Genomic DNA, 22,503 nt, shown 5'->3' on the forward strand with positions numbered 1-22,503 from the left:
GATGGCTGGATGGCATCACTGACTCGATGGACATGAGTTTGAGTGAACTCTGGGAGTTGGTGATGGACAGGGAGGCCTGATGTGCTGCAGTCCATGGGGTTGCAAAGAGTTGGACACGACTGAGTGACTGAACTGAACTGAAGAAATGCAGAGGAAGAAAAAAAAAAAGTTTGTCCTTTTCTCCTCCTTGAGAATTCCAGACCCCCAATCTCCACTTCGAGAGCCCCAGACCCCTTTCTCCTCCTTGGGGACCCCTGGACTTCTTATCAACCTGCCTAGGAATTGACTCTCTCAGGATGAGATGGTTGGGTGGCATCATTGACTCATGGACATGAGTTTGAGTAAGCTCCGGGAGTTGGTGATGGACAGGGAGGCCTGGTATGCTGCAGTCCGTGGGGTCACAAAGAATCAGACACAGCTGAGTGACTCAACTGAACTGATACCATTTTAATGGGATTTTTGCAAGTTAGTCTAGGTAAATGCATGTGGTCTTCCAGCTATAACCAGAAGCTTTGCAATAAGTTTCTAACTGCCATAAGGATGAAGCAAGCAGGGGAGGATTGAAATTTTTCCAGACTAGATAACTTTCTGATGTTTTGGAATGACTCAGCTGCCCCCAGTTGTAGGGTTGGGGGTTGGGCCTTAGATTTCAGTCACTTGTTATTTTGGATTCTTAAGAAAGGAAGCACATCCAAATGACTGTAACTTAACTGGGATTTTTAAAATAGCCAACAACAGGCATGAATTCTTGATCCAGCCCTAGAACTAGGAAGCCTTTGGAATATAATCAGGTTGGAGTAGAGGAATGAATTGCATTTCACATTTTCTATTTCCTGGGTGTGAGAACTTTTACAACTCTCCATTGAGACATATTGCTTCTTTCTACGTGACTACCTTGTGAGCCTTTATGCAGTTTAAATAAAGAAAGGGATTGCAGCTTCCTCGCCTTTCCCTGTATTTGATGTTAATGATGCTTCCCATTACGTCGTCTGCATATGAGCCAAAGAGCATGGAAAACTGAAAGATAATAGTCATCAGGGGAGGTGAGAGCTGTAACAGCAGAGTGTAAGCATCCTGAGGACAGTGAAGGGACTGAATGATGGAAGTGAACCCTGGAAGGGGTATCTTCTTTTTACAGACAACAAGTGTTTAGGTGGCACTCACAAAGTTTAAAAATCTCAATACCACAGCCTCTTTGGAAGCAAATAGTAACCTTCACCTTATCCTTGCTCTTATTTTACTTGGGTAATCACAACACATAATGTAATGCATTAGTATGGTAGGTACCTGAAGGAGTATTTTCCAAATTACTTGAGTTTCTGGACATAATGAGAAAGCAAAAAATTTAGCATCCAGAATTTACAACATTATAACCTATGAAAAGACTGTTATTCAAATTGTCTTGATACATCATTAAAGAAATAAATCTCAGAATTTATAACAAAGTTGGGACTCAGATATTTTGTACAAATTAGATTTTTCTTTTCTTCACATGATTAGAATTGCTTGGGAATTTTTAGTGATAGATATAGGTTTTTAAAGAATAATGATGAATAAAAGATGACAAATAAAACCTGAATTGACAGGGTAAGCCAAATAAACAGAATTATATTAGACAGAAGCCAGAAAATGACCATTTTAGGCAGCATGCCCACTGGGCTGTAATTAGGTTTAATGCTGTTTTTTTTCTGATACTTCAAATGCTGCTGGTGGTCAGTGAAAGTTTAAAATAATCAGAGAAAAAAAAATAAAATAATCAGAGACATATTCTGTAGTAATAAAGTTTATTTTTGCTGTGCAGAGACATAAATACAGATAGTCAGTCAATTCATTCGCTTAGTCGTGTCTGACTCTTTATGACCCCATGGACTGCAGCACACCAGGCTTTCCTGTCCTTCACCATGTCCTGAAATTTGGTCAAACTTATGTCCACTGAGTCGGTGATGCTATCCAACCACCTCATGTTCTGTTTTCCCCTTCTCCTCCTGCCTTCAATCTTTCCCAGTATCAGGGTCTTTTCCAGTGAGTCAGTTCTTTGCATCAAGTGGCCAAATTATTGGAGTTTCAGCTTTAGCATCAGTCCTTTCAATGAATATTCAGGACTGATTTCCTTTAGGATGGACTGGTTGGATCTCCTTGCAGTCCAAGGGACTCTCAAGAGTCTTCTCCAACACCACAGTTCAAAAGCATCAATTCTTCGGTGCTCAGCTTTCTTTATAGTCCAACTCTCACATGCATACATGACTACTGGAAAAACCATAGCTTTGACTAGACACACCTTTGTTGGCAAAGTAATGTCTCTGCTTTTTAATATGCTGTCTAGGTTGGTCATAACTTTTCTTCCAAGGAGCAAATGTCTTTTAATTTCACAGCTGCAGTCACCATCTGCAGTGATTTTGGAGCCCAAGAAAGTAAAGTCTGTCACTGTTCCCATTGTTTCCCCATCTGTTTGCCATGAAGTGATGGGACTGGATGCCATGATCTTAGTTTTCTGAATGTTGAGTTTTATAAGTCAAGTTTTTTACTGTCCTCTTTCACTTTAATCAAGAGGCTCTTTAGTTCTTCTTTGCTTTCTGCCATAAAGGTGGTGTCATCTACATACCTGAGACTATTGATGTTTCTCCCAGCAATCTTGATTCCAGCTTGTGCTTCATCCAGCCTGGCATTTTGCGTAATGTATTCTGCACATAAATTAAATAAGCAGGATGACAATACACAGCCTTGAAGTACTCCTTTCCCAATTTGGAACCAGTCTGTTTTTCCATGTCCAGTTCTAACTGTTGTTTCTTGACCTGCATACAGATTTCTCAGGAGGCAGGTCAGGTCATCTGGTATTTCCATCTCTTGAAGAATTTTCCGCAGTTTCTTCTTCCACACAGTCAAAGGATTTGGTGTAGTCAATAAAGCAGAAGTGGATGTTTTTCTGGAATTCTCTTGCTTTTTCAATGATCCAATGGATGTTGGTGATTTGATCTCTGGTTCCTCTGCCTTTTCGAAAACCAGCTTGAAACATCTGGAAATGTATGGTTTCACATACTGTTGAAGCCTGGCTTGAAGAATTTTGAGCATTACTTTGCTAGAGTGTGAGATGAGTGCAATTGTGCAGTAGTTTGAGCATTCTTTGGCATTGCACTTCTTTGGGACTGGAATGAAAACTGTGGCCAGTCCTGTGGCCACTGCTGAGTTTTCCAAATTTGCTGGCATATTGAGTGCAGCACTTTCACAGCATCATCTTTTAGGATTTGAAACAGCTCAACTGGAATTCCATCACCTCCACTAGCTTTGTTTGTAGTGGTGCTTCCTAAGGCCCACTTGACTTCACATTCCAGGATGTCTGGCTCTAGGTGAGTGATCACACCATCGTGGTTATCTGGGCCATGAAGATCTTTTTTGTATAGTTCTTCTGTGTATTCTTGCTACCTCTTAATATCTTCTGCTTCTGTTAGTATTATCTGAAATATAGATAATACTGCCTAGTAATAAAAAAAAAACTGCTTCCCCCAAACGAATGACTCCCCTTAACTACCATGTCCTAGTTTCTTGACAGCATTCAAAGAACTACCTAATATCAAGAACTGCATTGTTTGAAAACTTACCAAACACTAGATAAGCTGGATAGTGTTCCTGATGAAAGTAGGGAAGAAAGATCGAAACTTCAGGGTTGGGGGGATCATGGTTGAATAGTGTGTGGAGTAATGAGGGTATATGTTAACAGACAACTATAGTACCAAATCCTTGGCTTAAAGAATCCATGGTTTCTTTCTTCTACTGTCTACTTGTTCCAGAGAGATCTTATGTTTCCAAATAGTTCTCTCTGTGTGTGTATGACTGTATGACAGTTGTGGGGGCGGGGGGGAAATGGAGAGATTGAAAGAGATGGGGAAAGTGACAACAAGAGAAAGCAAAATGATACAATTTTAAAGGAAATGAGAAGTGAGCAACACAAAAGCATGGATATTAAAATGGAGCAAGAAATAACATTAATAATAATAATAATTTTAAAAGTCAACCAGAAAGGTCTACAAAGGCCCTTATATTTATGTCTGATATTTTAAAAGCTATTCAGAAAAAGGCCAGTTTTATGTAAGATGCAAACATTTGTGGCTCCAGAGGTACAGATATATCCGTGAGGTTGGGGACAGGCAGGAGAAGTTCTAATGGAGATGGCATCTTGTGATGTAATGAATGATATTCTCAGCAGAGTTCTGTGGTACTCTGATACATTTCTCAGGGTTGTTAATTATCAGTGGCTTCATTTCCAACATAAATTCAGCAAAATCACTCCTACCAAGGGCTGTTACACTACAAACCATGTATACAGCTAGATAGAAGAACTAGAATCTGCTTCTGAAGCTGTTGTGCTCTGGAAAGAAACACATAGAGACAGATGAGCCTGCTCTGCTTTTGTGGCTCTGGGCTTTGGTGCTTAAGAGTGACGAAGGAACTAAATGTATTTACTTATATGGAGAAGGAATGACTTTCCACATAAGACGAAGAAAAATGGAAAATGCTCATTATATACATTTAAGCAACCTAGAACTCCCTCTTTCTTCTTCGTTAGTTATAGAATTCCAGATGTGGACTAGACTGGAGTCTTTTTCCTCTGGATGAGTGGCTCATAGAGTATGGATAAAATATAAATAATGTTTTATGATCCATTTTGTGCTCCCAAGACAAGACCCAGTGGTCCAGAGCCACCATATTGCACAGCTTCACAGGCCATGGCATCATCTAAATTCAGGTTATGTGAATCACATCCAGTTGTGCTACTTAGATGCGCTAGGAGGACCTTTGTCAAAGTAAGAGTAGGTGCAGAGGTTAATGTTTTTCTCCATTTCAAGCAGGGTATAAAGCACATTGGAGAAGGAAATGGCAACCCACTCCAGGATTCTTGCCTGGAGAATCCCATGGACAGAGGAGCCTGGCAGGCTATAGTCCATGGGGTCTCAAGAGTCAGACACGACTTAGCGACTAAACCATAAGGCACATGGATGTTAGGTGAGGAATGACAGTGCCTGCCTAAGTAAACCGAGTCCTGTTTTGTCACGAGAAGAGGCAGCACTTCCATGAATAGGTAGTAGAGGTGGGACAGCGGCACAGACCAGGGCCAAGCGCAGTTGCTACAGGCTTTGTTAGAATGATGGCTGTTGGAACTTCCTGTAAACACAATTTTGGAATTTAAAAGTGTAACTTATAGAAATAGAAATAACTTGTCAACAGTTTCACTTATTAAATAATGAAGGAACCAGTAAGATGAAAAGCTGATTATGATAACACTTTGAGAAAGTAGGCATTTATAGGGAATTCAGTAAGAGAATCTTAGAATGAGAATGGTGAGTGCAATTGGAAACTGGTTAATGGTCTAAAAGTCAGTAAACATACGAGTTATTTTTTCTACCAGGAAGAAATACTTTGGATAAAATTTTTTAATATTCCTTTTACAGAATCAGTTGAGTACAGTCTTAACCTTTATCAGGAATTGCAAGGTGTCCTAATCACAGTGGAGCTGATTTAAGGTTGGATGCTGTTAGGTTTTTAATACTAGTTTTTAAAAATTTTATCCTAAATGCATACGTAAAATATTGAAGGTATGAGAGAGAGTTCTTAAGCACATCAACTCCTGTTGTCCCAGAACTTACCTCTTTGGTGATATAATAAGAGTAAGGACAAGTGTACTACTTGAGTGGCTGAACACTCCATAGGTGAGAGACAGGGAAAATGATTTTTCTCTGCTTATAAGGGGGAAAGAGACAGCTATCCCCCTTCTCTCCTGAAAATGTCTCCTTGGAAACAGAACCGGCCTAAATCCTTACTTCAACTCTTTTGTTTATAAATAAAATCTCCCCAGGAGCCAGGATGCCTTGTGTCTTGGCTTTTACCACCCAAGAAGTATCTCCAAGTTTTGGGGCTCTTTCTTCCTTGAAATTTAAATACCTCAGAAGATAACACTCCAGGCTGGGCAGTAACTATTTGGGGTCTTTTTGGATCAGAGCCGTTAACTCCATCATTAAGGAGACAAATAGTTGCAGATCTATGTGAAAAATGTTTCTAGGAGAAATGAAAGCAATTTTTTCTTCCTAAGATTTTTCTGTCTTTATTTTGTATATATTCCTGTATCTCAGGAAGTTGGAGCTATTTGCAGGAATAAATACTGTAGACCAGTGGTTCTTAAAATGTGGTCCCTGGACCAGCAGCATCAGGCTTACTGGGAAATATTTTAGAAATAAAAGATTTTCAGATGTTAGATTACACCAGATTTACTGAATTAGAAGTACTGGGTCCAATAATCTGTTTAATGAGCCCTCCAGTAATTCTGATGTAGGTCACAGTTTGAGAACTGCTGCCATGCACCACGTGCTTATGAGCTAGTCCTAGTCTTCCTCTTTATTTCCTGCAGCTGACTCTGCTCCCTGCCGTACATTACTAATTCTTTACCAACTTATGAAGTCTATCTACTGCTATGTTAAGATCTACTCATTATAGTGAGTTTAGTGGTGACCCAAAGATCAGATTTACATGTGGGAGGCATTTTGGTGTAATGAGAAGGCTATGAGATCCCTGTTTCAGAAAGGGTTTAAAAACTGGATAAGCAACCACCTATTTTGGGTGATTTAAGTATAGATACCATCAGCAGAGGGCTGGCCAAAATGGCTGAAATTTTTCAGTTTCCTCAAGGCAGACTATTTGAGAGACCAACTAATAAAAGAATTTCCTGATTGAAGAGTAACTGAGCAGGATTATCCCTTGTAGATTCAGCATGCAGAAAGCAGACATTCAACATATTTCATTTTATATTGCATAGTGCATCACTAGTACATTTAGGAAATAATCATTCCTATTTACACATGCTTCATAGATACTTTTATGCTTTTAATTGGTTGGAGTTCTGGTGTCATCTGTCTTGATGCCAGAATTGTTTAAGGTATCCTGTGGTGTCTGCCACTTGCCTTCTACTGTCCTCATAAGGGTGACATCAGAATTCCCTTTATCTGTCAGCAGTGTAGTCTCTCACACAAAAGTGGGTTCAGTCTTACAAGTGAGAACTCAAGGGGCCTAACAGAAACTACCCATTTGCTCAGAAATCTGTCCTTCTGGAAAATTAGTAAATGATATCAGATCATATAAAATTCAGTTTCTAAAATCCCCACATGATCTCTTGAAATTCCCTTCCCAGCTTTATGAATCTAAGCAAACAGAACATGTGGGACCCATTACCAACATTTCCAAAAGTTTTGTTATAGTTCCATGAACGTAAATCTGATTTGCTTGGCTTTCATGAGAAAGATCATAAAAGTTAACCCACAACAGAGAAGAAATGCATAGTAAGGAAAATATAATTGTCAGCATGTGTGCTTTTGGGCTGCACCATTAATGTTGCACCATGTGCCAAAAGCACATGTGCCATAACAAAAATGTGACAAAGAAGAAAAGAGACCTAAATTTAGGTAGCACTCGTGCTCATGCTGAGGGACTCAGTCGTGTCCGACTCTTTGCGACCCTGTGGACTGTAGCCCGCCAGGCTTCTCTGTCAATTTTCCAGGATTTTCCAGGCAAGAATACTGGAGTGGGTTGCCATTTCCTTCTCCAGGGGATCTTCCTGATCCAGGGATTGAACCTGTGTCTCCTGCATCTCCTGCATTGGCAGGCGGATTCTTTATCACTGAGCCACCTGGAAAGCACCATATTGCCTAAAATGAAAGAGGGAATAATCCAGGTTAGTATAAATACTAACACATGAACCATAAATGCTTCCTGAGAATGTTTCCTGTTTCTCGCAATATGTGCGAATCACTCACTTTCATTAAGCAGAATTGTTTTTATGGACTGCTGAATTATTCCTTGCAGTACCATATTTTGTTGCTTCTGAGATTGGTTTGGAAGGGAACAGTCATTATCTTAAACATTGCCAGTGTTTATCCAGGTTTCTGTGGTAAATTTGTTGAGATTTTCAAAAGCTGTTGAAAATATGAGTATCAAAATATGTGCAAAGTACACAATTTTTTTTTTCCTTTTCTCCATGAAGGCTTGCTCTTGGGAGGGCTATTAAAGAAAACTTCTATTAGGGGAAACTTCTCAGTTATCATTTCTCCTATTCACTTTCCAATTCTGGTATCCATGCTGTTTTGATTTTGAGACTGTTCAACACATCAAGTTGTGGAGAATTACTTTAGCTCTTTAGTTTAAGGGAGCTTTTAGTTTGAGTTGGTAGGTATGCAATACCAGGAAGAATAAATGCAATGATATCGCTACCACCCATCTTAGTTGGGAGAAGTGGTCTGGCCATATCTCCATTGAAATATGGAGAAAGACTTTTGTGTGACATGACCTTGCTAGGTGAGGTGTCCTTGCTGTGGCATGGTGCTTTACCTAACTGCAAATCCTTTAGTGTCCTTTGGATCATGACATGTGATGCGGAGGTCTTGTCACTCACTGCAGCCTGGCCCAGATCTGCTCCTAGGGCTCTGGTGTTCTTTCTTGAAGGTGTTTCTTTCTAAGTGAACCTGGAAACCTGCCTGGTTGGATGATGCTACTGTACACTTCCTGTGTGTGTGTGTGTGTGTGTGTGTTCTCGTTCCATGATCCTGGCTGAAGATTCAGATGCAGCTCTTTGAGAACTCCTTTGCTTTCTATACTCAAAGACAGAACACAGAATATTTTTATTTTAATGGTTTAAGAACTAATCATCACAAGGGGGAAATAAATGAGATAATACCATGAACAAATTCCAAGAAGTTGAAAGTGTTTAAGAAATCTGATGAAGTTTCTTGGCTCCTGTAGGCCCTTTTGTAATTCTTTATTTTTCATTGTCCATCTTGAAAACCAATTCTATGACAGCAAGTTTGTGTGTATCTTATGTACTAAGAACCCAGAAAACAAATCATGATATAGCAAAGGAAAAAAAGATATTGGTTACAGAACACATTTTACTAAAAACAAACTCAACCAAAGAGCAGAGGGCTCATAGATTTGGCTATCAAATTAATATGTAGAAATCAAGTCTCTGTGTAGTAAGATTTCTTAATTAAAGTCGAGCCTAGGAAATGTAAAATAGAACCCATTTCTTACTGAAACGGAGCAGAACCTCGGTTGGTAGCTAAAAATAAAAAGGGTTGAGGTGATGACTGAGGGTGTCTTTGTCGATTTCAGTGCCATCATAACCAAGATTTACAAATGCCACATTCTATATTGCCCCAAGGAAATCAGGATTATCATCTTCCTGTCTGTTCCATTGTCCTTCTGACTTGTAGAATTTGTATACTTGTCTACTGTAATTATCTATCCTTTCTCTCCAGCCAGTACAGTTTCAATGGCTCCTGGAAGGAATTATATTTCTTTGTGACTATCTGGCACAGAGCAGTATGTCCTTAAAGCTTCATACTGTGTTCTTCCTTAGGAAGAAAACTAATAATGCTAAATATAAAGTCAACTATAGCACAGTAAACCATTGACATTTTATGGTTCTGAGTTTTTATTCTTGGCAGTTGAAATATGCTTGGTAGTTAATTTTACATCAGGCTGCATCCCAAGAGTTTGTGTGTGACAGCTTTAAATAGAGAAAATGAGTATTTTTAAAACAGCCCAGCAACTATTGGTATGAATCAAGTAATTTTGGGATACAAATGGATAGTGAATAAAATCTGTTCTATAATTTTGTTGAAACTACCTGCATCTGACATGAAAGTGGGCACTAAATCTGGAACACATTTTCTTTGGCTCTGAGGGTGCCAGTGGGACTTTTTCCTCACTATAGGATACACTGCACTAAGCTTTTCTTTGGATTCCTAAAATCACCCTACTGCCCAAAGTAGTGAAATAGGAGGAGGCACCAAAAACTAATTTGACTTCCTGATCTGGGCATAAAAATAGAAGCTAGCCTGTAAGGAGTTGTTTGGATTAAATGAGAAATGTGTATAAAACATACCACAGAGCTGGAGCAGCCTACTTAGCAAATGTCCTAGACATGCTTGTACCAGCTCTGTCCTTGTGCCATTTATGTAAAGTTTCTGAGTCTCAATTTCTTTACCTGTAAGATTTAGAATGTGTGAATCATACTGAAATCATTAGGTTTTAAGGACGAAGGGCCCACATGGAGTGAAAGCTCTGTCATTCCTCACCATGTGTTAAGTCCTCCAGTCCCAGCGAGTGTAGCTCTTTTGTGCTAGTTCTAGAAATGTTACCATTCAGCCATTTCATTGGTAGGATAACAGCAGAAGCAACTTTATTTCATTATGTATTTTCACCTTGTCTTCCTGCCCTTTTTGTCTTACCTCCCTTTTCCACCCCAGGAAACTGCCTAAGACAAATCTCATCATTTTCATTCAGTCATTAGAGACAGTCTCATTTTCAGCCATTAGAAAGTCCAATCTTGTCTAAATGCAAACATCTATCTCTCATTCTGAGAAACTTGTATGCAGGTCAAGAAGCAACAGCTAGAACTGGACATGGAACAATGGACTGGTTCCAAATTGAGAAAGGAGTACATCAAGGCTGTATATTGTCACCCTGCTTATTTAACATATGCAGAGTACAGCATGCAAATTCTTGGCTGAATGAAGCATAAGCTGGAATCAAGATTGCTAGGAAAAATATCAGTAACCTCAGATATGCAGATGACACCACCCTTATGGCGGAAAGCAAAGAGGACTAAAGAGCCTCTTGATGAAAGTGAAAAAGGAGAGTGAAAAAGTTGTCTTAAAACTCAACATTCAGAAAACTAAGATCATGGCATCCAGTCCCATCACTTTGTGGCAAATAGATGGGGAAACAATGGAAACAGTGACAGACTTTATTTTCTTGGGCTCCAAAATCACTGCAGATGGTGATTGCAGCCATGAAATTAAAAGACACTTGCTCCTTGGAAGAAAAACTATGACCAACCTAGACAGTATATTAAAAAGCAGAGACATCACTTTGCCAACAAAGGTCTGTCTAGTCAAAGCTATGGTTTTTCCAGTAGTCATGTATGGATGTGAGAGTTGGACTATAAAGAAAGCTGAGCGCCGAAGAATTGATGCTTTTGAACTGTGGTGTTGGAGAAGACTCTTGAGAGTCCCTTGGACTGCAGGGAGATCCAACCAATCCATCCTAAAGGAGATCAGTCCTTAATATTCATTGAAAGGACTGATGCTGAAGCTGAAGCTCCAATTCTTTGGTCACCTGATGCAAAGAGCTGACTCACTGGAAAGACCCTAATGCTAGGAAAGATTGAAGGCGGGAAGAGAAGGGGACGACAGAGGATGAGATGTTGGATGGCGTGATTGACTCAATGGACATGAGTTTGAGGAAACTCGGGGAGACGGTGCGGGACAGGGAAGCCTGGTGTGCTGCAGTCCATGGGGTCGCAAAGAGATGGACACAACTGAGCGACTGAACAACAACAGTCTCTCAATTAAAAAGGTTCCCCTTTCACAGCTTGCTCTTGGAAACCTATGGTAGGCAAGGGGAGCACAGTAGCCTATAAGGTTACACTTCCTCAGCTTTCCACAGGCTTACCCCTGCCCTCAAGGCTTTGTGTGCTTCTTCCCCTGTGAGGGGCGGATGGCAAAGGACAGGTGAATCTGAAGGGGCCCCCTGCTCCTCCTCTCCCGTCACCCTGGGCAGTTCTTCAGCCTCGCCGCAGGGGACCTTCCCTCTGCACTTCCTCACTGCAGATGTGGTTAGGCTCCCCTCAGGTCCAGTCCTCGGGGGTCCTCTGTAGCCCCCGTTGGGTGTAGCGCCTGCCGCCACTGGCGGATGTGTGCCTGCTCCCGTGCGGCTTTGCGCAACCTCAGTCGGGGCCGGCTGACGTCCCCAGGTGAGAGTGGTCATCCCAGCTCTGGCCCCCTGGTTCTGCGGACGATAGCCAGGTTCTCTCACGGACTCCTTCCCACATGCTGTGCTGGAGGCCTGTGCTGGAGCCCTGGGGGCCTCTTGACCCAGGTGCCGCGTCCCTGTGGTCCTCACCTTCCCCCATAGGCGGGTGGAAGGAAGGTGGTGGCGGGTGGCTGGTCGGGGATTACAGAGCCAGGGTGATGGGAGTTCAGCGTGAATGCCCTGACAGCTCTGTTTAAGTATGTCAACTCTTAGTGTATATGTACCACAGCTTCCTTATCCATTCGTCTGCTGATGGGCATCTAGGTTGCTTCCATGTCCTGGCTATTATGAACAGTGCTGTGATGAACATTGGGGTACACGTGTCTCTTTCAGATCTGGTTTCCTCGGTGTGTATGCCCAGGAGTGGGATTGCTGGGTCATATGGCAGTTCTATTTCCAGTTTTTTAAGGAATCTCCACACTGTTCTCCATAGTGGCTGTACTAGTTTGCATTCCCACCAGCAGTGTTAGAAGGTTCCCTTTTCTCCACACCCTCTCCAGCATTTATTGCTTGTAGACTTTTGGATAGCAGCCATCCTGACTGGTGTGTAACGGTACCTCATTGTGGTTTTGATTTGCATTTCTCTGATAATGAGTGATGTTGAGCATCTTTTCATGTGTTTGTTAGCCATCTGTATGTCTTCTTTGGAGAAATGTCTGTTTAGTTCTTTGGCCCATTTTTTGATTGGGTCATTTATTTTTCTGGAATTGAGCTGCAGGAGTTGCTTGTATATTTTTGAGATTAATCCTTTGTTTCTTCATTTGCTATTATTTTCTCCCATTCTGAAGGCTGTCTTTTCACCTTGCTTATAGTTTCCTTTGTTGTGCTCAGCCATTAAAAAGAATTCATTTGAATCAGTTCTAATGAGATGGATGAAACTGGAGCCCATCATACAGAGTGAAATAAGCCAGAAAGATAAAGACCAATACAGTATACTAACACATATATATATGGAATTTAAAAAGATGGTAACGATAACCCTACATGCAAAACAGAAAAAGAGACACAGATGTACAGAACAGACTTTTAGACTCTGTGGGAGAAGGCGAGGGTGGGATGTTCAGAGAGAACAGCATTGAAACAAGTATACTATCAAGGGTGAAACAGATCACCAGCCCAGGTTGGATGCATGAGACAAGTGCTCAGGGCTGGTGTGCACTGGGAAGACCCAGAGGGATGGGATGGGGAGGGAGGTGGGAGGGGGGGATTGGGATGGGGAACATGTGTAAATCCATGGCTGATTCATGTCAGTGTTGACAAAAACCACTACAATATTGTAAAGTAATTAGCCTCCAACTAATAAAAATAAATGGAAAAAAAAAAAGTATGTCAACTCTTAACACTCTGAGTTGTAATTCTGGTTAATGTTCTTCTATTAAGTTATATAGTTTTCTTAGCAGCTTTATTTGCTCTGAGAGGTCACAATTAGATCTGTTTTTTGCTTATGTCTCCTAGTATGTTTTCAGTGTCTAAAGGGGTAGTATTATATACTTTTTCTCTTTTTCCCCTCAATAGCTTTGTTTTGGATTTGACCTAGATCTTTTTCTGTTGCTCATATTTATGTGAAACTAATTTTCCTAAACTTTTAGAAGTTATGGCTCTATTACTCAAGGTAGTTTTCTTAGTTTTTAGTGCTCCCTTTAGTTTTTATGTTTTTGAAGTGTTAGGGCATATATTCACTTACTCTTTGAGATTTCCTGGCTGTGTTTTCCCTTCCCCTACTTACCTGGGTCCTCTCTTCCATTTTTCTACATTGCCCAAATTTTTACTGAATTTTTACCTTATTCCAATAAGTTTCTGCCTACTGTGGGACTTTCTCTCAGAAGGAAATTTTGGCTGTTTGATCTTGACAATTCATGTGACCCATATTGCTTCAGTCTTTTTCAGACGTTACTGTAGGATCTGCAAGAGCAGCAATCATCAGTCATTTGTAGTTGTTTTTTTTTTTTTTTTTTTTCTTTTTGACTGCACTGTATCTGTTGTAGCACATGGGCTTAGTTGTCCCACAGCATGTGGGATCTTTCCCAGACCAGGGATAGAACCCGCATCTTCTGTATTGGAAGGCAGATCCTTATTGGAAGGCAGAACCGCTGGACCACCAGGGAAGTTCCCATTCACTGTTGAGTTGGTCAAAATGCTCCCAGTCTTGGGTGCTATTTTCAAATTGGTTGGTCTTGCTCCCCAGGGAATACCTGTACACTGTTTTGCTCTTTCATTTCTTAGACCCACAGACACCCCATTTCTTCTCTCTGTCTTCTCCCACACAGACACCCACGCCATGCGGATCTTGTGGACTCTGTCACTTTATTGTTACTGCTTTATTTAGGGATGGGGGGGTCTTTTTTGGGGTCTTTTTTGTGGTTTTTGTTGCAAAGTTGTCTTGTTCTCCCATCTAGTTGATTGCTCTTTTTACATTAAGATTCTTTACAAAAGTATTTTACTATATAAACATGAAATGATAGCCCTAGTAAAATAACAAATTAGATTCTTTTATGAACAATATGTTATGTTATTCTTTAAAATCAAGTGTTGTGATTCAACAGAAAGGATAATGTTAAATTATTTATTCCCCAGTTCAATAGTCAGTAAGAACCAATGCCTAAATGTTTCTTTCATTAAGTCTGTTCTATTATGGAATTATATAAGTTGTCAGGAGTGGTGCAGGAGCCTGAAGCTAGAAATAGTGGAGCTGTTACCATCCCTAGGCTGGAAGCTACAATAGCAGGGTATGTGTGTGTGGTGGGGCGGGAGTCGGTATTAATACTCCCTTGAGAGAACCAATGACTTTCTTTTGAGGGACACAGTCAAGTTGAGGTGATTTTCCAAGGAGAGAATTAGGGACATAATATCCTGACCATATTGTCTTCTCTTTTCATTTTCTGCTTGAACATCCTTATTGGCTGAACACAAAATATATGAGTGCCTGTGGGGTAAGACTAGGGTGAAAGGAAAGATAAGGTGCCTGTATTAAACAAATATAAAATAACCAATATATTATTTAATTTTCTCATTGGATAGAACGGTCTCAGGCTAAACTTGTATCCCTGTGTTATATGATACATTTGTGGCTTATAAATATGTCATGTTGATTTAACAATATATCCTTCCCACTACTGAAACAGAAAGACAGCACTCTTCTTACCTGTATACTTGGCTGTTAACTATTAATAGATGAGGGTGAACTTATATTTTTAGCCCTACCTTCTCTCTCCTTCAAATATTATTCATTAAAAAATAAACCAAGGTATTTGGAAATAAAAGGCAAATTCAGAAAATCCAATTATTAGTTTATGAAAATTTTAAAGATCTTTTTATCCACCAATTTATATATATGCTCATAGCCAACTATGTCATGAGCTTATTCTAGTATTGAAATGATAATACTTTACCCCAGCTCATCTTTGTTGACCCATAATGATGACATCAAAAAGATCAATCATCCATGATGATTGCTTAAGTATATGTATTTCTCAGGACACCTTGGGTTATGCAGCTGGTACCAGATCGCTCAAATCTCAGTGGCTTAAAACAGGAATACACCCAATGAGGTCCAGCAGTAGACCCCTGATCTTCACAGTTATTCGTGGTTCCAAAGTAAAGAGTGCATTGCCGTCTTATGATACTTTCATTTCATAATGTGTTTATCTAGTCAGCACAGCAGGTGGAGAACTCTGAAGGGTCTCGTGCCAATATTTAAATATTTAAATAAATATTCCTGCCTGGAAAAGGTCATGCAACACTTCCACTCATAACATTGACTAGAATTAGTTTTTAGACCCTGCCTGACTTGATGGACATGAGTTTGAGTAAGCTCCGGGAGTTGGTGATGGACAGGGAAGCCTGGTGTGCTGCAGTCCATGGGGTCGCAAAGAGTCAGACATGACTGAGTGACTGAACTGAATTGAACTGAATCCCAACTATGCCTGGAGGTACAGTATTATGTGTCCAGGAGGAAGACCTGGATATTAGTGAGCATTGATAATGTCTATCAAAGTATGAGTTTCTCTTGTGTTGCAGGAGATCAAGACATCTTGTGAATTGCCATATATATATATATATATGTTTGTACATTCTCTTTGGATACGCAGCCTCTAATCTTAACCCTTTAACACCTGGTACCAAATTTCTTTCTTCCCCAGGTCAGCTATGGTGAAGATTTACCCAGAGAGCATCCTAAATTCTGAATCTGTCTTAAGATGATCACATACTTCAACTTGAAGACTAAACTTGAAACAGACTACAAAAGACAAGGACTCCTTTACTCTAGACACATAAGTGAGGTTTTAATGAAAATGACTGTGAAGTACAGCAATCTAACAACTATGAGAGATGTCATCCAGAAGATGAGAATGATTTAGAGATGCCACATGTTGCTTTTCTTCACAGAGGATACAGGACCATCCGAGGTATGCATTCAATACACGTACCCCTAGGAGTAGGAGGAGGAGAGGAGATGCATGCTCAGTCGTGTCTGACTCTTTTTTTGGCCTCATGGGCTGCGACCCACCAGGTTCCTCTGTCCATGGAATTTTCCAGGCAAGAGTGCTGGAGTGGGTTGCCATTTCCTTCTCCAGGGAATCTTCCCGACCCAGGGATGGAACCCACAACTCCCGTGTCACCTTCATTGGCAGGTGAATTCTTTACCACTGCTTCACCTGGGAAGCCCCTTATGCACACCCCGAACAATCTCCAAATTACAGAAAATGGGTTGTTGTTAACTTCAGTTTCTTTGAGTCATCACTGTGCTTCTCAGTACGAAGAATATTAGATCCTCAGGAACTTTGACTCTGTCTCTGAAATAATTTGTGTATTGATTGGGAGAACTGGTTACTGTATTTTTCCAAGTTCCTTTCATCATTTTTATTATTGCATAGGCTGTGAAAATATTAATATGAAGGGACATGAAGATTAATATGTATAAATCTATTTAATATATTATTTATTACATAGAAGTCAATACTAAATTGGATTTTTTGGTACTGAATCAATGCTCAGAAAGATTTAAAACTTTTAGGTCAAAAGGTGAAAATCCTCCTCTTCATTCCACTGAGCAGGGATACTAATTCCTAGGAAACCTTTTGGTGATAAGACATTTCCAAAGTGTTAATTAAGGAGCAGGCCCGTCCAAGTAAGTTCTTTGATTTTTAGTTTTATTGGAAACATCACAAACTATCTTGACAAAAACAACTTTCTTTTGCTTCCCCAACAGAATTCTTAGATTTCTGACTTGACAAAGCACAATCATTTTCATTACTTTCAGATCATTATTTATATAATTCTGTGCAAGTCTTCCAGCATTTTTTGCCTAATGGTTCTCAAAGTCAACAGTCTGAGCAATTTGGGGAGATATTGTCAGTGTGTGTGTTGAGGAATTAAGCTTTGATGAAGACCATTCCATCTCTATTTTTGCAGTGCATGAAGAGAGAGAGTGGAATGGTCACTGCTAGGGTGGAAATCGGAAATTTTATTTATGGGAACTCTAGATATGCACTTGGTGAGAAAAAATTAGCAACAAAATCAATATAAAGGAAATGCTGTCTTTCTAAGCTTGCTTGCAATTCCATTTTACTTTTGAAATATTAGATTTCAAAAATAATATTTTCCCATTATTGAAAAGTCAAGTCCTATACAAATATTTTAACAGTAAGTGAAATTCCCATACCATCTCATTCTTCAGAAGTAACTGTCATTAATAGTTTGTCTATATTCTTTATACTCTTCCAGAATTTAGTTTTTATTTTTTATGAGATTCTCCTCTTCCTCCTCTTCGCTCTCCTCTGATGTCCTCCTCTTCTCCTCCCCTTTCTCCTCTTCCTCCTCCCCTTCATTCTCCTCTCCTTGCTCCTCTTCCCTATATCTCCCATTCTCATTCCCCCTCCTCTTCTTCTCTTTCTGTCCTCTGAATTAATACCTGTAGTATTTCTGGTTCAAAGATTCTGAACTCTCAGAATTTTAGTAGACTGTCAGTAAATGTTTTTCCAATTGATATGTTATTAATTACTCTGCCAAGTAAAGTTGTTTCAAGCAACACTGTCTATTATCTATCATTGGTCTTTATAAATCTTTATTAATTCTGTTTTACTTTAAATTTCTTTTAATTGTTAGGTTCAGCTCCTTTTTATAAGTTTATTGGCCCACAGAATTTTTTCTACAAGTTGCCTGTTGATACGTATCTTTTCCCTATTTGGTTATTTGCCTTTTTAAATACAGACTTCTATGTAATGTTAATAGGCTTCCTAGGTGGCGCTAGTGGTAATGAATCTGCCTGCCAGTGTAGGAGACACAAGAGACACAGATTCAATCCCTGGGTCGGGAAGATCCCCTGGAGTAGGGAATGGCAACCCATTCCAGTATTCTTGCCTGGAAAACTCCATAGACAGAGGAACCTGGTGGGCTACAGCCCATGGGGTTGCACAGAGTCTGAGCACACGATATATATATATTAATTTGTTAATTAATATATTAACAAATACATTATATATATTATATATCAATCATATATTAATTATATGTTAATTTGTTGAATATTTTATCATATATTAATTTGTTAATATATGATACATTAACAAATTATACCATATAATATATTAATGTTATATCATATATTATATATTAATATTAGTTTGTTAATATATGATATATCATATATTAATATATTAATTTGTTAATATATGATATTTTAATTTGCTATTATATCATATATTAATTTATATATTACTCAATAACATATATCATTATGTAATGTGTTAATATCATTAATTTGTTGATATATGATATATTAGCATATATGATATATAAATATGTTGCATATATTAATATATATCATATATTAATTTGTTAATATATGATATATAAATGTTACATATATTAATATATATTAGAGATGTTAGACTTTGTCTTTTCTGTGTTTTATCTGTACTTTTCTCTGATCACTCTGCCTTCTTTATTTTGAAATGGTATATTTTGCCTTGCAGAAGTTTCAGATTTTCATGTGAACATATGTGTCTATTATTTTATTGCTTCTAGGTATCATATCATGCTTGGAAATACCTCTTGAATTCTAAGTTTATGACACATATTAGCCATTGCTTCCTTTAGTTTTTTGTGAATTTACTTTTTTTCCTTATATGTAAATTTTGGATATAAGTCATGGAGTCACTTTTCCAATTTGCTGTCCTTTTCCAGATGACTGGTTCATTGTACAAGCCTCTTCTTTCAGTAATTCATTTTTCTCTCCACTGATTAGAAATACCATCCTTATCAAATACATTTACATATACTTGAGTCTATTTTCTTGTATTCTGTCTATTTCTGTGCTGATCCTGGGATGTTTTATTATTGTAGCTTGAATATATTTGAATATTTCAAGGGCCTTCCACTTTCCTTTGTTCAAGTTATAGACACAAATTTAAAAGTACAATGGGAATGTTGATTTTTGTAACACTGATTTACAGATTAATTTGATAAAAAAGATACCTTTAATTAAGTGAATCTTTTTACCCCCAAACAAAGTGAAACTCATTTTTCAAGTCTTCTTTTATGGCCTTCATTGGAATTTTATACTCTTTTTCTCATCAGTTCAGTTCAGTTCTGTTGCTCAGTCATGTCTAACTCTTTGCGACCCCATGGACTGCAGCATGCCAGGCCTCCCTGTCCATCACCAACTCCCGGAGTTTACTCAAACTCATATCCATTGAGTCGCTGATGTCATCCAACCATCTCATCTTCTGTCATCCCCTTCTCCTCCCGCCTTCAATCTTTCCCAGCATCAGGGTCTTTTCCAATGAGTCAGTTCTTCACATCAAGTGGCCAAAGTATTGGAGTTTCAGCTTCAGCATCAGTCCTTCCAATAAACTTCAGGACTGATCTCCTTTAGGATGGACTGGTTGGCTCTTCTTGCAGTTGAAGGGACTCTCAAGAGTCTTCTCCAACACTATAGTTCAAAAGCATCAATTCTTCAGTGCTCAGCTTTCTTTCTTTTTTTTTTCTCTCTTTTTTTTCTCTTTTTTTTTTTAAATTTTTATTAGTTGGAGGCTAATTACTTTACATCATTACAGTAGTTTTTGTTATACATTGAAATGAATTAGCCATGGATTTACATGTATTCCCCATCCCAGTCCCCCCTCCCACCTCCCTCTCCACCCGATCCCTCTAGGTCTTCCCAGTGCACCAGGCCCGAGCACTTGTGCTCAGCTTTCTTTATAGTCCAACTCTCACATCCATACATGACTACTGGAAAAACCATAGCTTTGACTAGACAGACCTTTGTTGGCAAAGTAATGTCTCTGTTTTTTAATATGCTGTCTAGGTTGGTCATAACTTTTCTTCTAAGGAGCAAGTGTCTTTTAATTTCACAGCTGCAGTCACCATCTGCAGTGATTTTGGAGTCCCCCAAAATAAATTCTGTCCCTGTTTCCTCTGTTTCCCCATCTGTTTACCGTGAAGTGATGGGACTGGGTGCCATGATCTTAGTTTTCTGAATGTTGAGTTTTAAGCCAACTTTTTCACTCTCCTCTTTCACTTTCATCAAGAGGCTCTTTAGTTCTTCTTTCACTTTCTGCCGTAAGGATGGTGTCATCTGCATATCTGAGGTTATTGATATTTCTCCTGGCAATCTTGATTCCAGTTTGTGCTTCATCCAGAACATCCAGAAAAATCCAACAGAAAATTGGATTAAAGATTTACTGAGCATGGCCACCCCCATCAGAACAAGACCTGTTTCCCCCTCAGTCAGTCTCTCCCATTAGGAAGCTTCCATAAGCCTCTTAGCCTTCTCCATCATCAGGCAGGCAGATTGAAAACCACAATCACAGAAAACTAACTAATCTGATCACATGGACAGCCTTGTCTAACTCATGAAACAATGAGCCATGCTGTGTAGGGCCACCCAAAATGGATGGGTCTTGGTGGAGAGTTCTGACAAAATGTGGTCCAGTGGAGAAGGGAATGGCAAACCCCTTCAGTATTCCTGCCTGAGAACCCCATGAACAGTATGAAAAGGCAAAAAGATAGGACACTGAAAGATGAACTCCCCAGGACAGTAGGTGCCCGATATGTTACTGGAGATCAGTGGAGAACTAACTGCAGAAAGAATGAAGAGATGGAGCCAAACTAAAAACAACACCTCAGTTGTGGATGTGACTGGTGATGGAAGTAATAGTCTGATGCTGTAAAGAGCAATATTGCATAGGAACCTGGAATGTTAGGTCCATGAATCAAGGTAAATTGGAAGTGGTCAAACAGGAGATGGCAAGAGTGAACATCGACATTTTAGGAATCAGTGAACTAAAATGGACTGGAATGGATGAATTTAACTCAGATGACCATTATTATATCTACTACTGTGGGCAAGAATCCCTTAGAAGAAATGGAGTAGCCATCATAGTCAACAAAAGAGTCCAAAATGGAGTACTTGGATGCAATCTCAAAAATGGCAGAATGATCTCTGTTTGTTTGCAAGGCGAACCATTCAATATCATGGTAATCCAAATCTATGCCCCAACCAGTAATGCTGAAGAAGCTGAAATTGAATGGTTCCGAGAAGACCTACAGCCTTCTAGAACTAACACCCCAAAAAGATGTCCTTTTCATTATAGGGGACTGGAATGCAAAAGTAGGAAGTCAAGAAATACCTGGGGTAACAGGTAAATTTGGCCTTGGTGTATGGAATGAAGCAGGGCAAAGGCTAACAGAGTTTTGCCAAGAGAATGCATCGATCATGGCAAAACCCTCTCTCAACAACACAGGAGAAGACTCTACACATGGACATCACCAGATGGTCAACACTGAAATCAGATTGATTATATTCTTTGCAGCCAAAGATGAAGAGGCTATATACAGTCAGCAAAAACAAGACCAGGAGTGGACTGTGGCTCAGATCATGAACTCCTTATTGTCAAATTCAGACTTAAATTGAAGAAAGTAGGGAAAACCACTAGACCATTCAGGTATGACCTAAATCAAATCCCTTACGATTATACAGTGGAAGTGACAAATAGATTCAAAGGATTAGATCTGATAGACAGAGTGCCTGAAGAACTATGGACGGAGGTTCATGACATTGTACAGGAGGCAGTGATCAAGACCATCCCCAAGAAAAGAAATGCAAAAAGGCAAAATGTTTGTCTGAGGAGGCCTTACAAACAGCTATGAAAAGAAGAGAAGTAGAAAAGCAAAGGAGAAAAGGAAAGATATTCCCATTTGAATGCAGAGTTCCAAAGAATAGCAAGGAGAGAAAGAAAGCCTTCCTCAGTGACCGGTGCAAAGAAATAGAGGAAAACAACAGAATGGGAAAGACTAGAGATCTCTTCAAGAAAATCAGAGGTACCAAGGGAACATTGCATGCAAAGATGGGCACAATAAAGGACCAAAAGGTATGGACCTAACAGAAGCACAAGATATTAACAAGAGGTGCCAGGAACACACAGAAGAACTATACAAAAAAGATCTTCATGACCCAGATAATTACAGTGGTGTGATGACTCACCTACAGCCAGACATCCTGCAATGTGAAGTCGGGTGGGCCTTAGAATTGTCACTACAGACAAAGCTAGTGGAGGTGATGGAATTCCAGTTGAATTATTTCAAATCCTAAAAGATGATGCCGTGAAAGTGCTGCAGTCAATATGCCAGCAAATTTGGAAAACTCAG

The 22,503-nt window shown here is 39.4% G+C and overlaps 1 long non-coding RNA gene across 1 annotated transcript in view; it reads left to right on the plus strand.

The window, feature by feature from the left end:
• The window catches only part of LOC139033360 (uncharacterized), a 211,626-nt gene that overhangs the window by 81,126 nt on the left and 107,997 nt on the right, over positions 1 to 22,503 (plus strand). Inside the window, exon 3 of the long non-coding RNA XR_011485944.1 lies at positions 15,993 to 16,259. This is a non-coding gene — a long non-coding RNA (uncharacterized lncRNA). The remainder of the gene's footprint in view (positions 1 to 15,992; positions 16,260 to 22,503) is intronic.

The sequence above is a fragment of the Odocoileus virginianus genome, unplaced genomic scaffold, assembly GCF_023699985.2.
Source record: "Odocoileus virginianus isolate 20LAN1187 ecotype Illinois unplaced genomic scaffold, Ovbor_1.2 Unplaced_Scaffold_3, whole genome shotgun sequence".
In the NCBI taxonomy this organism is placed as follows: domain Eukaryota; kingdom Metazoa; phylum Chordata; class Mammalia; order Artiodactyla; family Cervidae; genus Odocoileus; species Odocoileus virginianus.